The sequence below is a fragment of the Triturus cristatus genome, chromosome 7 (assembly GCF_964204655.1).
Source record: "Triturus cristatus chromosome 7, aTriCri1.1, whole genome shotgun sequence".
Lineage (NCBI taxonomy): Eukaryota > Metazoa > Chordata > Amphibia > Caudata > Salamandridae > Triturus > Triturus cristatus.
Genome location: NC_140590.1, coordinates 66087366 through 66105643, shown reverse-complemented (window position 1 = coordinate 66105643; position 18278 = coordinate 66087366).

Genomic DNA, 18278 nt, shown 5'->3' with positions numbered 1-18278 from the left:
TTCTGACGATGATGAGGAAACATACCTAATATCGTTCACCAAAGCCCTAAAGAGTACCAGGCGACCACAACCACGATGTGACATACTCATAGCTGGGTCAGCAGTAAACGCGGTGATTGACACAGGCGCATCCATAACGGTGATGGGCGTACAGCAATACAACCGTCTCAGACCAAAACCTGAACTCCGACAATCCAAGGCCAAGATCTACGCTTATGGGAGCGACACGCCGCTACCATTGAAAGGCAAGATGACCGTAGCAGTGCGTTCAGAAAAGTCGGAAGTGGTCATTGACATCCACGTCATTGACCAAGAAGTAGACACGCTACTCAGCGGACACGCCGCGGAGGATCTAGGACTAATTGCGTTCCTCAGGAAAGTCCAGGACAAATAAATCGAAGACCTGCTGGAGACGTTCAAAAGCCTATTCTCAGGGCTGGGGAAGATCAAGAGGCCGCCAATACGCCTCCACATTGACCCCTCCGTAACACCAACAGCCCTCCGACACAGGCGTATACCGTTCCACCTACGCCCGCTAGTAGAGGATGAACTCCAGAGGCTAGAGGAACAGGGAGTAATTGGGAAGGTCACAGGGCCCACACCATGGGTATCGCTAATGGTGATCGCCGAGAAACCCCGCCAGCCCGGGAAGATCCGGCTGTGCATTGATATGCGCCTACTAAACAAGGCCATCAAACGGGAAAGGCATATCACGCCCACCATGGACGATATCGTGGCTGATTTAAACGGAGCCCGATGGTTCTCAAAATTGGACCTAAACGCTGGATACCACCAGCTCACCCTCGCGAAAGAGAGCCGGTACATCACCACATTTAGCACACATCTGGGACTGAGACGATACAAACGGCTAAACTTTGGAATCTCGTCGGCAGCCGAGATTTTCCAAAACACCATCAAGGACATTCTGCTCGGCCTGCCAGGTGTCTTAAACGTGAGCGACAACATACTGATATACTCCAAGACGGTCGATGAGCATTACAAACACGTCCGAGCAACACTGTCGCGCCTGCAGGAACATGGCGTCACCCTACATCGAGACAAGTGCCAGCTGTTTCAGCAAACAATCGAATTCTTCGGCTATGTTTTCACTAAGGAAGGCATTCAAGTGGACCCCCGGAAGTCACACGCCATCAAAGCGGCCGCAGCCCCAACGTCAGTGGCGGAGGTCCGCAGCTTTCTGGGTATGGCCACGTACTGTGGACGATTTATTCCGAATCTGGCCACCCTTGCCGAACCCCTCAGGCACCTCACCAAGACAGATGTGATGTGGCAATGGACAGTCGCAGAAGAGACAGCCTTCCAAATGATCAAGGAGGCTCTCTTAGACCAGACTGCACTGGTCTACTTTGACCCGAGCAAGAAAACCGAGATCTTAGTAGACGCCAGCCCTGTAGGGCTAGGAGTGGTCCTGACGCAAGAGCAAGGGCCAGGGCAGTGGGCAGCTCTAGCATACGCCAGCAAGGCCCTAACGGATATGGAGAAACGCTACTCACAAATCGAGCGCGAAGCCCTAGCAATCCGATGGAGCTGCCGTCACTTCCACCTGTACGTGTGCGGGCACCCGTTCACAGTAGTGACAGACCATCAGCCGCTAGTACCACTCTTCCGAGGAACGGCGCCCCACCCGCCTCCACGAATAGAACGATGGGCCATCAATCTCCAACAATACCACCTAAGCGTGATATACAGACCAGGGTCCAAAAACCCGGCAGACTTTTTATCCCGGCACCCCGAGACCGGTAGCCGACCTATGCTAATAGATGAAGAAGAAGAGGCAGAAGGTCGCTTGGGCATGGTGGCTGCCCTGACGTGTCCCCAGGCCTTGATGCTAGAGGAGATCTTGGAAACAGCCGAACAAGACCCAGTGATGGTCAAGGTCAAAAACACAATCCTAGGAGGAACCTGGCAGCAATTCTTACAATCAGCTAACTCATGGACCAGCGAAGAGAGAAATGGCTTCCAACACATGTGGAGGATACGGCATGAGCTGAGTGTGACCAGGGGAGGACTCATCCTACGGGGCTCCAGAATCGTTATTCCGGCCGTCCTCAGGACAAGAGCAACGCAGCTAGCACACAAATGACATCAAGGGATGGAAAAGATGAAAGCTCGAATGAGGGAGAAAGTCTGGTTCCTGAGCATGGATGAGTTCGTAGACGACGCAGTTCGCAGCTGCCAGCCGTGTCAGATAACCAGTGGAGCCCAGCCGCCAGCCCCCATCATAACCGAGGAACATGGCCGATGCCCGTGGGAGAAAATCAGCGTGTGATCATCGACAGCTACTCGAAGTACCCGATAGCCGAAGCGTTGCCATCCACTGCCTTCACGCACGTAGGCCCAGCCCTGGAAAAAGTGTTTGGAATGTTCGGTTGCCCAGAGGAACTGCGAAGTGACAATGGACCCCCGTTCAAAGGACACGAATTCGAAGAGTTTCTGAGATCACACGGCATCCACCATCGGCGAATCACCCCTCAGTGGCCACAAGCCAATGGAGAAGTAGAACGACTCATGTGTACCATCAATAAAACACTGCGCATCGCTGTGTCCGAACAACTAGACCCCGAGCGAGAATTGCAGCGATGTCTGGGCGAATATCGCAGCACCCCCCACTGCTCAACCCGTCAAGCACTGTGGGCCTTGATGTTCAACGGAGCTCGGAGAGACGGGCTACCAGTCGCTCCAGGCTGGACGGCCCCGCCCTTCGACGAGGAGAGGGCGTTCCAGAGGCGCCAAGAGCGAAGTGACAATGTCAGTAAGGCGCGGAGAGCTGAGCCCAGAGAGATCCAAGCCGGAGATATAGTAATCCTAAGAGAACAACGGCCCGGGGGCAAATTCAAAACAAGGTATAAAAAGGGCTACTGGAGAGTGGTCGACCGGCAAGGAACCATGGTGACGGCACGACGAGGAGGGGAACTGGTCACCCGGAACATATTGTGGTTCAAAGTGGTAAGGAGCCCCGCTGATGACGATAGAACCACCGAGGTCGAAGAAGAGCATGACCCTGGGGCTCTCCCAGCCAGCGTCCCAGCCCCATCCCCCAGGTATCCGAAGGATACCGAGAACCCTGGCGGTGAACCAGGGCAGAGGACAGCACCAACAACCCAAACCCCGGCCCCTCGGGGAAACTCGAGGTATGTGCTGAGAGAAAACACCAGGCCCAGCAGCCGGTTGAGAGACTTTGCGTGCCAAGTAAGTGACGCCACGGAATAATGTTTGAACTGTTGTCAAGGACCGAGTTATAGAGGGATGTTACAGTTAGCGCTCTAGCTTTTAGCTAGAGCGCAATGGTATTTGCGTAAGTTGCGCTCACGTCGACGGACGTGAGCGCGTGCATATAAATAAAGGGGCGGGCGAACTCGGGCAGTTCGCGCCCAACTACGATACGGAGTCGGTCCCTTATTTCAGCGCTGCGCGCCAGATATAAATAGCGCTACCGACCCTCCCCCACTCAGGGCTAGTGATCAGGGGTTTGAAGCACAACACTGACCACAGCAGAAGTCAGACTAATACCCGCATAGCTAAGGGGGCGGGGGAGAGGTATTTCTCCCTGTGCCTAAAAATGAATGTGTCTTTCGGTATTGCAACTAGTGCTCATGTAAAGGGCTCTGATACCTTTGTGTCGAGTCGCGCTATATAAAACTGCAATAAGAACAACAAGCATTTGCAATGCAATAGGTCTCGCATTTCCGAGAGTTTGCGCTATTGGCATTGTAAATGACAGTGCCTTTTTTTAATCTGTTTTGATAATTAACACATAAATAAAAGACACTGTCATTTACAATGCCAATAGCTCAAACTCGCGTAAATGCGAGACCTGTTGCATTGCAAATGCTTTTTTTTACAATTAACATCAGTTACAGAAAAGCTAGCATACTCAGTAAACACCAGAGATGACGAGCATGTTCGAGAGCACGAATGGGGCAAAGGATGCGTTCATAGTGTTAATGTTTAAAGGCCGGAAGAGCTCCTCGTCCGCAGTCACTGGTGAATGTGTCATCAAAGGAACACGGGGCCAAGTTCGTGACGCAGCCGGTGTCAGTCACGAGGGCCACCAAGAAATGAAGTTAGCTGGCACAAAGTATAAGGGCAGAGAGCAGCTTTAGGGTGAGAACTAGCAGAACGGTTAATCCGTAACTGTAATAATCTGAACCGTGCAGTCACATCCCGTCAGTGGCATGCAATAACGAGATTATTTCACTGGAATAACCATGGTGGCTGGTTTGTCCTGGCCGACTCCTACACAGTATATCTTTTTCCATATGGATTACCGCTGCAGGGCGGAGTGAGAAGGGACCATGGTGGGCAATGTGAGAGTGGTGCAGCAGGGTCTGGTGCTGGATTAATACACGCTCTCCCTGTGCCATGGCGGGGTGGGGCAGGAAAGCGAGTCCGTTCTCCAATGAAAGCTGTTCCTAAAGTGAAATCGGGATCGGTGATTCAACCCATTCAGATGCAGCGGAGAGCGAGCGAGTACAGAGTTTGCGCAGCCATCAACCAATTTACATTTGAACTAAATTCAAGCTAGGGGCAGAGAAAAAGTAGAGCGCAAAAATTGTATTTTAGCAACGATTGAAGCAGCTTCTGCTTACAAAATAAACAATGAAGCAGCCCCTTCCTCCCGCCCCGGCACACACACAGACCCTATTATTCAAACCGGGTTCGAGTCTTCTTTGATTCTGTGCAAATCACCTATTTTCGCCGTACTTGAAAATGAATGTTCCCATCTGTAATGCAACTGGCTCCTCATGTAAAGCTCTCCGAAACCTTCAGCTCGAGTTCGCGCTATATTAAAGTGCAAAATAAAACATACAAAAACAGAGGAGACAGAGTTTAAACGCACGCACTCGTAAGGAGTGTCTGGACAAAGTTAAAGGATGTGGCGTAACTGCTGGAGTAGCCCTTTTTGAGGCTGGGGAACCGGGTTTGAATTTTGGTGGGAGGCTCAACATACACTGCTCCCAGTGCACGAACAAGCGCAATGAATAAACTGAATTTGCAGTCCCAAAAAAACCCAAGCATTGGCCGCAGGCGCGCCTCGCGCTTAAAGTAAAATTAAAAACAAGCTCTGGAGTTGTGTGTGTGCGTGTGCACGTGCTAGAAGCTGGGGGGGGGAGGGAGGCCTGCGCAATTTACTTGCGGGAGCGATAATTGCTACCATATGGCGGCGCTCGCTCCCGCAAGTAAATCGCCTCACGTGCACGCGTTGCCATTGAAGGCAATGGAACGCGTGCACGTGTTTGGCTGCAAGCCTGGAGCGATTTCTAAAGGTCTCTTTCCTATACTGCGTGCATGCGCGCTGCGTAGGCGAGACCTAAAAAGGACCTGCAGATTAGAGCTGTCCCTCAGGTCTAATACCAGCCAGTAGACACCTAGAGTGGAGCTGTCCCTCCAATGATCCATCGTCTAGTCAAGGCTGAGAGAGCAAGGACACCCTCAGGAAGCCCTCATGCAGGGCCTTGCGCTGCACAGCTGGCTCTCACACATACACCCTCAGGAAGACCTCATGCAGGGCCTTGCGCTGCACAGCTGGCTCTCACACATACACCCTCAGGAAGCCCTCATGCAGGGCCTTGCGCTGCACAGCTGGCTCTCACACATACACCCTCAGTAAGCCCTCATGCAGGGCCTTGCGCTGCACAGCTGGCTCTCACACATACACCCTCAGGAAGCCCTCATGCAGGGCCTTGCGCTGCACAGCTGGCTCTCACACATACACCCTCAGTAAGCCCTCATGCAGGGCCTTGCGCTGCACAGCTGGCTCTCACACATACACCCTCAGTAAGCACTCATGCAGGGCCTTGCGCTGCACAGCTGGCTCTCACACATACACCCTCAGTATGCCCTCATGCAGGGCCTCGCGCTGCACAGCTGGCTCTCACACATACACCCTCAGGAAGCCCTCATGCAGGGCCTTGCACTGCACAGCTGGCTCTCACACATACACCCTCAGTAAGCCCTCATGCAGGGCCTTGCACTGCACAGCTGGCTCTCACACATACACCCTCACTGCACAGCTGGCTCTCACACATACATGCCAACATTTTCAAATAGAAAGAGGGAGATGTTGATAGAGAATAAAAAGTGTGTGTGGGGGGGCTTTATTTTCCTCCTTTTGGTACATTCAGGCAAAGGAAATGTTAGGCAGCAGACAGTTATAAAAATCATTTCTAGCTTAAAAAATGGGCGTCTCCTGCCTGAACCAGGTCTGCCGGCATGCATGATCAAGGTACACAGCTCTTGGTGTCTCCATAGAAGGCAGCCGCTGTGGTTAGTTATTTTCCAATGAATATATCTCGTTTAAAACTGGTCTCAGCGAGGGGTCAGACAGCAGGCCTATCCCTTGGATCATTGTCGCTCAACAGCAGGTATCGGACAGCAGAGCTACCCCTCGAGATACTCATGCAACCTTCAGCTACAACTCTTTGCAGGTAATTATTTCAAGCACAAACACCAGCCCTTAACAGAGCTACGGGCTTTCACAAGACACGGAGACAGCAAAGTAAAAGCGGCAGCTACTTGAGCAGATTAGAGATAAAGGTCAGCCATACAGAATTGTTTACACCCTGCATTCCTCTATCCCTTCCCTGCACCCCTCCTGCCACAGGCAAATAGGAACTTTAAAGGGAAGGAGGGGGCTAGAGCGAAAGGACAGTGGTGGAAGAGACGGGAAGGAGTCTATTAAGGGGCGGGGTGCAGTCACGGCGAGTGGTAAACGAGAGAGGCACGCGCAGCTGAGAATGCAGCCTCATAAGGTGTACAATCGTGCCAATGGGCAGGGCCCACGTGCAGAGCCCACTGACAAGATTGTACTTTCATTTCTGTAATCCCTAATGCCGGTCGCAGTCAGAAGCAGGCAGGTACGTACAGCTGTACGGCGCCACGTAGTGACCTGTGCGCCTGCAGCCAATAATATGTACGCTAGACTGCCGACTTTTGGTGCTGGAAACCAGGGTTCGAGACTCGGGGTCGCGTCCACATCCTGTGATTCTGGGCAAATCACTTAGGGCCTTATGTAGGTGGGCTTGCATTTACCACTTCATAAATACCGAATCATACCGATTCGGTATTTATGAAGTGGTAAATGCTATGTAGGTAATGAATCGGTAATTATGACCGATTCGTTAATGAGGCATACCTTCCCATTGATGGGAAGGTATGCCTCATTACCGAATCGGTAAATACCGATTCGGTAATGGGGGGAACACATGCAAGGGTGACAGGGTGTCACAATGACACCCTGTTGCACCCCTGAAACGGCCATGTGTGCACATGTGGCACACATACATGCCCTAAGGGCATGTATGTCTGCCACATTGCACACTTGTAGGCGCTTTGAAATGCATTTCCACATCCATTCTTCATTTACCACCAACTATTAGTTGGTGGTAAATACCGACTCTAAACATCACCCACACACTCCCCCTACATCTCATTTCTGTATTCGGAATTTACCGAATCGGTAAAATTACCGAATCGGTAATTTTACCGATTCGGTAAATTCCGAATACAGAAATTGTCCCCCTACATACCAAAAGCCTAAATACCGGTCGGTAACGGTATAATTACCGAAAATCGGCCGTTACCGACCGGTATTTGGCTACCTACATGAGGCCCTTAATCTCCCCGTGCCTGAATATGTAATGTAAATACGGTGCTCATGTAAAGCGCTCCAATACCTTCGGGTCGAGTTCGCGCTATATAAAAGATGCAAAAAATATAAAAACGTCATCATTTTTTTTTATGCCTTTCAGAGACCTTTTTTGCGGCCAAAAAGTTAAACATCGCTGTAATCGCGCTCCTCTGCTGATTTCGCGATTATTTACCGAATCGCTAAATCGCAAAATGCTGGAGGGTCTGCTTCAGGAGTTATTAAAAAGTGTTAAAAAAATGTATGTAAAAAATGTGTTAAAATGTTTAAAAAATGTTAAACAATGTGTTGAACAGACCCAAATGTATATGTGAAGTATAAATAAAATAGTCAGACCCTCCGGGATTTCACAATTTGCAAAACATTAGCTAAACCGGCAGTTTTGTAAAAAGGCAGCGCACTTTACAAAAGTGCCTATGACATTTGGAGAATGAGAGTAATCACTGCAGAGTATGTAAGGGCACGGAGGGGTGCACACTGTACGTGAATTTGGTATTTGGCGACGCTATTTACCACAAAATGCATCCTCGTAGCCTTTTTTATTTTAGCTGTAAGGGTGCATTTTGCGATAAGATAATAGCACCAAATGCCAACTCCACCCTGACCCAAAATTCTGCTGAATCTTGCAGAATTTTAATGTAATTATGCAAAATTCCACTGAATCAAATTTCCAATTCCGCCCAGCCCTCTTCGTTAACCATCAAACCAAGGTGAACGGCTGCTGAGTGTTCCGGAGACACACAGTAACCACGGAGAGCGGCTGCTGAGTGTTCTGGAGACACACAGTGGTGAGCGGCTGCTGAGTGTTCCGGAGACACACAGTAACCACGGTGAGCGGCTGCTGAGTGTACTGGAGACACACAGTAACCACGGTGAGCGGCTGCTGAGTGTTCTGGAGACACACAGTGGTGAGCGGCTGCTGAGTGTTCTGGAGACACACAGTAACCACGGTGAGCGGCTGCTGAGTGTTCTGGAGACACACAGTAACCACGGTGAGCGGCTGCTGAGTGTACTGGAGACACACAGTAACCACGGTGAGCGGCTGCTGAGTGTTCTGGAGACACACAGTGGTGAGCGGCTGCTGAGTGTTGTGGAGACACACAGTAACCACGGTGAGCGGCTGCTGAGTGTTCTGGAGACACACAGTAACCACGGTGAGCAGCTGCTGAGTGTTCTGGAGACACACAGTAACCACGGTGAGCGGCTGCTGAGTGTTCTGGAGACACACAGTAGAGATGTGATGAATAGAGCGACTGGTGGAACCAGCCAGGGGGATCAAACTCTAGGAAGGGGAAGGAGGGCTTAGGAAATGAGGTAGTCACTGACTTTTCAATAGGTGGGTTTTGAATGCCCCTGGTGAGTTTGGAGGGCAGGAGGGAGGGAGCCATGACAGCTGAGGGGCTCTAGCCAGAGGCTGCATTTGTTTATATCAGGGGAGGAATTGCCAGTCTGTGATAGAGGCAGGCACAGAATACGACACAGAATAAGAGCCTTTGTCAGGCAGGGGGTTTGGTATTTGATTTTTACCCCACAACCAGTCGAGCTGCCGCATTGAACTCAAAGAGCCCCAGGCACACCCGCTGGCTTTCGATCTTCCACATCTACATGAGCTGTGTTCACTCCGTTCACATGTATTGTGTTCTCTCAGCGCCAAGACGCCCATGGGCAATCATGCGCTTTATAAATTCACCAATCAAATCAAATCAAATCTCTCAGTCAAATGCACTGTGTTCTTTACAAATGTATTGTGTTCCTTCATTCCAAATATATTGGGTTCTCTCAGTCAACATGTATTGTGTTCCATCAGTCCAAATGTACTGTGTTCTTTACAAATGTATTGTGTTCCATCAGTCCACATGTATTGTGTTCCCGCAATCCACATGTATTGTGTTCTTTACAAATGTATTGTGTTCTTTACAAATGTATTGTGTTCCTTCAGTCCAAATGTAGTGTGTTCTTTACAATTGTATTGGGTTAATTTAGTCCAAATGTATTATGTTCTCTCAGTCCACATGTATTGTGTTCCCTCAGTCCACATGTATTGTGTTCTCTCCAATTGTATTGTGTTCCATTCAGTCCACATGTATTGTGTTCCCTCAGTCCACATGTATTGTGTTCTTTACAAAAGGAATTGTGTTCTTTGCAAATGTATTGTGTTCCTTCAGTCCAAATGTAGTGTGTTCTTCACAAATGTATTGTGTTCTTTGCAATTGTATTGTGTTCCTTTAGTCCAAATGTATTGTGTTCTCTCAGTCCACATGTATTATGTTCCATCAGTCCAAATGCATTCTGTTCCTTACAAATGTATTTTGTTTCTTTGGTCCGAATGTATTGTGTTTCCTCAGTCCAAATGTATTGTGTTTTTCACAAATGTATTGTGTTCTTTGCAATTGTATTGTGTTCCTTTAGTCCAAATGTATTGTGTTCTCTAAAAATGTATTGTGTTCTCTCCAAATGTATTGTGTTCTCTCCATTCACATGTATTGTGTTCTCTCAGTCCATATGTATTGTGTTCTTTACAAATATATTAAGTTCCTTCAGTCGAAATGTATTGTGTTTAATCTGTCTACATTTATTATGTCCTTCCCATCCAGATGTATCATGTCCTTATCCTCCTCGTCAAGATATATGGCACACTCTCCAGACAGATTTACAGCATTCCCCTTTCCAAATGTATTGTGTCCTCTCCACCCAGATGCACTGCATCCTCCTTTTCCAGATGTATTGTGTCCTCTTTGTTAGATATTTTGCCTCTTCCCTGTTCAGATGAATTATGTTCTCCTGCTATGAATGTATTGCATCCTCTTAGCCTAGATGTATTGAGCCCTGCCCATCCCAATGTATTGTGTTCTCTCCATGCACATGTGTTGGGTCCACTCCATCTAGACATATTGGGCCCGATTCACAGAACAAACTTAAGACAAAATCCTAAACTTAGTACCATTTTGGTATTCACAGAATGCACTTACTACTTCTAGTATTCACAGAATGAACTTACTACTTTTGAGATTCACAGAATAAACTTACTACTTTTGCTATTCACAGAATGGATTTAAGACTACTAACTTTACGTCCGCACTCGGGCCGGAAATTCCGGCCTGGAGGCGGAGCTTCCGACCCGGAGGCGGAGCTTCCGGCCCGGAGGTGGGGATTCCGGCCAGTGGCGGAGATTTAAAATCTCCACCTCAGGGCCAGAAGCTCCGCCTCCGACCCAGGAGCCCCGCCTCCGGCCCGGAAGCCCCGCCTACGGGCCGGAAGCTCCGCCTCTGGGCCGGAATTTCCGGCCCGAGTGCGGACGTAAAGTTAGTAGTCTTAAATCCATTCTGTGAATAGCAAAAGTAGTAAGTTTATTCTGCGAATCGCAAAAGTAGTAAGTTCATTCTGTGAATACCAGAAGTAGTAAGTGCATTCTGTGACTACCAAAATGGTACTAAGTTTAGGATTTTGTCTTAAGTTTGTTCTGTGAATCGGGCCCATTGCATCTTAGAGTCCGCACGTATTGCGACCTCCACATGCAGGTGTATGGTGTCTTTTTCACCTAGATGCATTGTATCCTCTCGGTCTACACATATTCTGTCCTCTCAATTTACATATATTGAGTCCTTACTATCCAGATGTATTGTGCTCTTTCCAGACAGATGTCTTGCATTCTTTCGGCCTAGATATAATGCATTCTTCCATCCAGCTGTATAGTGTCCACCCTGTCCAGATGTTTGGAATCTTTTACATCCAGAAGTATTGTGTCCTTCCCTTCCAGACGTGTTGTGTCCTCCTTGTCCAGAGGTATGAACCCTTTCTTGTCAGGTGTATTGCATCCTCCTCTTCCAAATGTATTGCATCCTCCTTGCCCAGATATATTGTGTCCTCCCCATCTATATGTATTGCATCCTCCTTCCCAGATATATTGTGTCCTCCCCATCTATATGTATTGCATGCTCCTTGCCCAGATATATTGTGTGCTCCCCATCTATATGTATTGCATGCTCCTTGCCCAGATATATTGTGTCCTACCCATCTATGTGTATTGCATTCTCCTTGCCCAAATATATTGTGTCCTACCCATCTATGTGTATTGCATGCTCCTTGCCCAGATATATTGTGCCCTCCCCATCTATATGTATTGCATCCTCCTTGCCCAGATATATTGTGTCCTCCCAATCTATATGTATTGCATCCTCCTTGCCCAGATATATTGTGTCCTCCCCATCTATATGTATTGCATGCTCCTTGCCCAGATATATTGTGTCCTCCCCATCTATATGTATTGCATGCTCCTTGCCCAGATATATTGTGTGCTCCCCATCTATATGTATTGCATGCTCCTTGCCCAGATATATTGTGTCCTCCCCATCTATATGTATTGCATGCTCCTTGCCCAGATATATTGTGTCCTCCCCATCTATATGTATTGCATGCTCCTTGCCCAGATATATTGTGTCCTCCCCATCTATATGTATTGCATCCTCCTTGCCCAGATATATTGTGTCCTACCCATCTATGTGTATTGCATGCTCCTTGCCCAGAGATATTGTGTCCTCCCCATCTATATGTATTGCATGCTCCTTGCCCAGATATATTGTGTCCTCCCCATCAATATGTATTGCATCCTCCTTGCCCAGATATATTGTGTGCTTTATTGCATGCTCCTTGCCCAGATATATTGTGCCCTCCCCATCTATATGTATTGCATGCTCCTTGCCCAGATATATTGTGTGCTCCCCATCTATATGTATTGCATGCTCCTTGCCCAGATATATTGTGTCCTCCCCATATATATGTATTGCATGCTCCTTGCCCAGATATATTGTGTGCTCCCCATCTATATGTATTGCATCCTCCTTGCCCAGATATATTGTGTGCTCCCCATCTATATGTATTGCATGCTCCTTGCCCAGATATATTGTGTGTTCCCATCTATGTGTATTGCATCCTCCTTGTCCAGATATATTGTGTCCTCCTCATCTATGTGTATTGCATCCTCCTTGCCCAGATATATTGTGTGCTCCACATCTATATGTATTGCATGCTCCTTGCCCAGATATATTGTGCCCTCCCCATCTATGTGTATTGCATCCTCCTTGTCCAGATATCTTGTGTCCTCCCCATCTATGTGTATTGCATGCTTCTTGCCCAGATATATTGTGTGCTCCACATCTATATGTATTGCATCCTCCTTGCCCAGATATATTGTGTCCTCCCCATCTATATGTATTGCATGCTCCTTGCCCAGATATATTGTGTCCTCCCCATCTATATGTATTGCATGCTCCTTGCCCAGATATATTGTGTCCTCCCCATCTATATGTATTGCATCCTCCTTGGCCAGATATATTGTGTGCTCCACATCTATATGTATTGCATCCTCCTTGCCCAGATATATTGTGTCCTCCCCATCTATATGTATTGCATGCTCCTTGCCCAGATATATTGTGTCCTCCCCATCTATATGTATTGCATCCTCCTTGCCCAGATATATTGTGTGCTCCACATCTATATGTATTGCATGCTCCTTGCCCAGATATAATGTGTGCTCCACATCTATATGTATTGCATGCTCCTTGCCCAGATATATTGTGTCCTCCCCATCTATATGTATTGCATCCTCCTTGCCCAGATATATTGTGTCCTCTCCATCTATATGTATTGCATCCTCCTTGCCCAGATATATTGTGTGCTCCACATCTATATGTATTGCATCCTCCTTGCCCAGATATATTGTGTGCTCCACATCTATATGTATTGCATGCTCCTTGCCCAGATATATTGTGTCCTCCCCATCTATGTGTATTGCATGCTCCTTGCCCAGATATATTGTGCCCTCCCCATCTATATGTATTGCATGCTCCTTGCCCAGATATATTGTGTGCTCCCCATCTATATGTATTGCATCCTCCTTGCCCAGATATATTGGTTGTTCCACATCTATATGTATTGCATGCTCCTTGCCCATATATATTGTGTCCTCCCCATCTATATGTATTGCATGCTCCTTGCCCAGATATATTGTGTCCTCCCCATCTATATGTATTGCATCCTCCTTGCCCAGATATATTGTGTGCTCCACATCTATATGTATTGCATGCTCCTTGCCCAGATATATTGTGTGCTCCACATCTATATGTATTGCATGCTCCTTGCCCAGATATATTGTGTCCTCCCCATCTATATGTATTGCATGCTCCTTGCCCAGATATATTGTGTCCTCCCCATCTATATGTATTGCATCCTCCTTGCCCAGATATATTGTGTCCTACCCATCTATGTGTATTGCATGCTCCTTGCCCAGATATATTGTGTCCTCCCCATCTATATGTATTGCATGCTCCTTGCCCAGATATATTGTGTCCTCCCCATCTATATGTATTGCATCCTCCTTGCCCAGATATATTGTGTGCTTTATTGCATGCTCCTTGCCCAGATATATTGTGCCCTCCCCATCTATATGTATTGCATGCTCCTTGCCCAGATATATTGTGTGCTCCCCATCTATATGTATTGCATGCTCCTTGCCCAGATATATTGTGTCCTCCCCATATATATGTATTGCATGCTCCTTGCCCAGATATATTGTGTGCTCCCCATCTATATGTATTGCATCCTCCTTGCCCAGATATATTGTGTGCTCCCCATCTATATGTATTGCATGCTCCTTGCCCAGATATATTGTGTGTTCCCCATCTATGTGTATTGCATCCTCCTTGTCCAGATATATTGTGTCCTCCTCATCTATGTGTATTGCATCCTCCTTGCCCAGATATATTGTGTGCTCCACATCTATATGTATTGCATGCTCCTTGCCCAGATATATTGTGCCCTCCCCATCTATGTGTATTGCATCCTCCTTGTCCAGATATCGTGTGTCCTCCCCATCTATGTGTATTGCATGCTCCTTGCCCAGGTATATTGTGTGCTCCCCATCTATATGTATTGCATCCTCCTTGCCCAGATATATTGGTTGTTCCACATCTATATGTATTGCATGCTCCTTGCCCATATATATTGTGTCCTCCCCATCTATATGTATTGCATGCTCCTTGCCCAGATATATTGTGTCCTCCCCATCTATATGTATTGCATCCTCCTTGCCCAGATATATTGTGTGCTCCACATCTATATGTATTGCATGCTCCTTGCCCAGATATATTGTGTGCTCCACATCTATATGTATTGCATGCTCCTTGCCCAGATATATTGTGTCCTCCCCATCTATATGTATTGCATGCTCCTTGCCCAGATATATTGTGTCCTCCCCATCTATATGTATTGCATGCTCCTTGCCCAGATATATTGTGTCCTCCCCATCTATATGTATTGCATCCTCCTTGCCCAGATATATTGTGTGCTCCACATCTATATGTATTGCATGCTCCTTGCCCAGATATATTGTGTGCTCCACATCTATATGTATTGCATGCTCCTTGCCCAGATATATTGTGTCCTCCCCATCTATATGTATTGCATGCTCCTTGCCCAGATATATTGTGTCCTCCCCATCTATATGTATTGCATCCTCCTTGCCCAGATATATTGTGTCCTACCCATCTATGTGTATTGCATGCTCCTTGCCCAGATATATTGTGTCCTCCCCATCTATATGTATTGCATGCTCCTTGCCCAGATATATTGTGTCCTCCCCATCTATATGTATTGCATCCTCCTTGCCCAGATATATTGTGTGCTTTATTGCATGCTCCTTGCCCAGATATATTGTGCCCTCCCCATCTATATGTATTGCATGCTCCTTGCCCAGATATATTGTGTGCTCCCCATCTATATGTATTGCATGCTCCTTGCCCAGATATATTGTGTCCTCCCCATATATATGTATTGCATGCTCCTTGCCCAGATATATTGTGTGCTCCCCATCTATATGTATTGCATCCTCCTTGCCCAGATATATTGTGTGCTCCCCATCTATATGTATTGCATGCTCCTTGCCCAGATATATTGTGTGTTCCCCATCTATGTGTATTGCATCCTCCTTGTCCAGATATATTGTGTCCTCCTCATCTATGTGTATTGCATCCTCCTTGCCCAGATATATTGTGTGCTCCACATCTATATGTATTGCATGCTCCTTGCCCAGATATATTGTGCCCTCCCCATCTATGTGTATTGCATCCTCCTTGTCCAGATATCGTGTGTCCTCCCCATCTATGTGTATTGCATGCTCCTTGCCCAGGTATATTGTGTGCTCCCCATCTATATGTATTGCATCCTCCTTGCCCAGATATATTGGTTGTTCCACATCTATATGTATTGCATGCTCCTTGCCCATATATATTGTGTCCTCCCCATCTATATGTATTGCATGCTCCTTGCCCAGATATATTGTGTCCTCCCCATCTATATGTATTGCATCCTCCTTGCCCAGATATATTGTGTGCTCCACATCTATATGTATTGCATGCTCCTTGCCCAGATATATTGTGTGCTCCACATCTATATGTATTGCATGCTCCTTGCCCAGATATATTGTGTCCTCCCCATCTATATGTATTGCATGCTCCTTGCCCAGATATATTGTGTTCTCCCCATCTATATGTATTGCATCCTCCTTGCCCAGATATATTGTGTCCTACCCATCTATGTGTATTGCATGCTCCTTGCCCAGATATATTGTGTCCTCCCCATCTATATGTATTGCATGCCCCTTGCCCAGATATATTGTGTCCTCCCCATCTATATGTATTGCATCCTCCTTGCCCAGATATATTGTGTGCTTTATTGCATGCTCCTTGCCCAGATATATTGTGCCCTCCCCATCTATATGTATTGCATGCTCCTTGCCCAGATATATTGTGTGCTCCCCATCTATATGTATTGCATGCTCCTTGCCCAGATATATTGTGTCCTCCCCATATATATGTATTGCATGCTCCTTGCCCAGATATATTGTGTGCTCCCCATCTATATGTATTGCATCCTCCTTGCCCAGATATATTGTGTGCTCCCCATCTATATGTATTGCATGCTCCTTGCCCAGATATATTGTGTGTTCCCCATCTATGTGTATTGCATCCTCCTTGTCCAGATATATTGTGTCCTCCTCATCTATGTGTATTGCATCCTCCTTGCCCAGATATATTGTGTGCTCCACATCTATATGTATTGCATGCTCCTTGCCCAGATATATTGTGCCCTCCCCATCTATGTGTTATGCGTCCTCCTTGTCCAGATATCGTGTGTCCTCCCCATCTATGTGTATTGCATGCTCCTTGCCCAGATATATTGTGTGCTCCACATCTATATGTATTGCATCCTCCTTGCCCAGATATATTGTGTCCTCCCCATCTATATGTATTGCATGCTCCTTGCCCAGATATATTGTGTCCTCCCCATCTATATGTATTGCATGCTCCTTGCCCAGATATATTGTGTCCTCCCCATCTATATGTATTGCATGCTCCTTGTCCAGATATATTGTGTGCTCCCCATCTATATGCACTGCATCCTCCTTGCCCAGATATATTGTGTGCTCCCCATCTATATGTATTGCATGCTCCTTGCCCAGATATATTGTGTGCTCCCCATCAATATGTATTGCATCCTCCTTGCCCAGATATATTGTGTGCTCCACATCTATATGTATTGCATGCTCCTTGCCCAGATATATTGTGTCCTCCCCATCTATATGTATTGCATGCTCCTTGCCCAGATATATTGTGTCCTCCCCATCTATATGTATTGCATCCTCCTTGCCCAGATATATTGTGTCCTCCCAATCTATATGTATTGCATGCTCCTTGCCCAGATATATTGTGTCCCCCCCGTCTATATGTATTGCATGCTCCTTGCCCAGATATATTGTGTCCTCCCCATGTATATGTTTTGCATGCTCCTTGCCCAGATATATTGTGTGCTCCACATCTATATGTATTGCATGCTCCTTGCCCAGATATATTGTGTCCTCCCCATCTATATGTATTGCATGCTCCTTGCCCAGATATATTGTGTCCTCCCCATCTATATGTATTGCATGCTCCTTGCCCAGATATATTGTGTCCTCCCCATCTATATGTATTGCATCCTACTTGCCCAGATATATTGTGTCCTCCCCATCTATATGTATTGCATGCTCCTTGCCCAGATATATTGTGTGCTCCCCATCTATATGTATTGCATCCTCCTTGCCCAGATATATTGTGTGCTCCCCATCTATATGTATTGCATCCTCCTTGCCCAGATATATTGTGTCCTCCCCATCTATATGTATTGCATCCTCCTTGCCCAGATATATTGTGTGCTTTATTGCATGCTCCTTGCCCAGATATATTGTGTCCTCCCCATCTATATGTATTGCATGCTCCTTGCCCAGATATATTGTGTCCTCCCCATCTATATGTATTGCATCCTCCTTGCCCAGATATATTGTGTCCTACCCATCTATGTGTATTGCATCCTCCTTGCCCAGATATATTGTGTCCTCCCCATCTATGTGTATTGCATCCTCCTCGTTCAGATGTATTGTGTCCCCTCGGTCCTAATATATTGCATTCTCCATGTCAGCTGTATTGCGACCTCTCTATCTAGATGTATTATGCCCTTTCCACCTAGAAGTTTTGCATCCTCCCTGTGCAGGCGTATTGCATCCTTCCCATCCAGATGA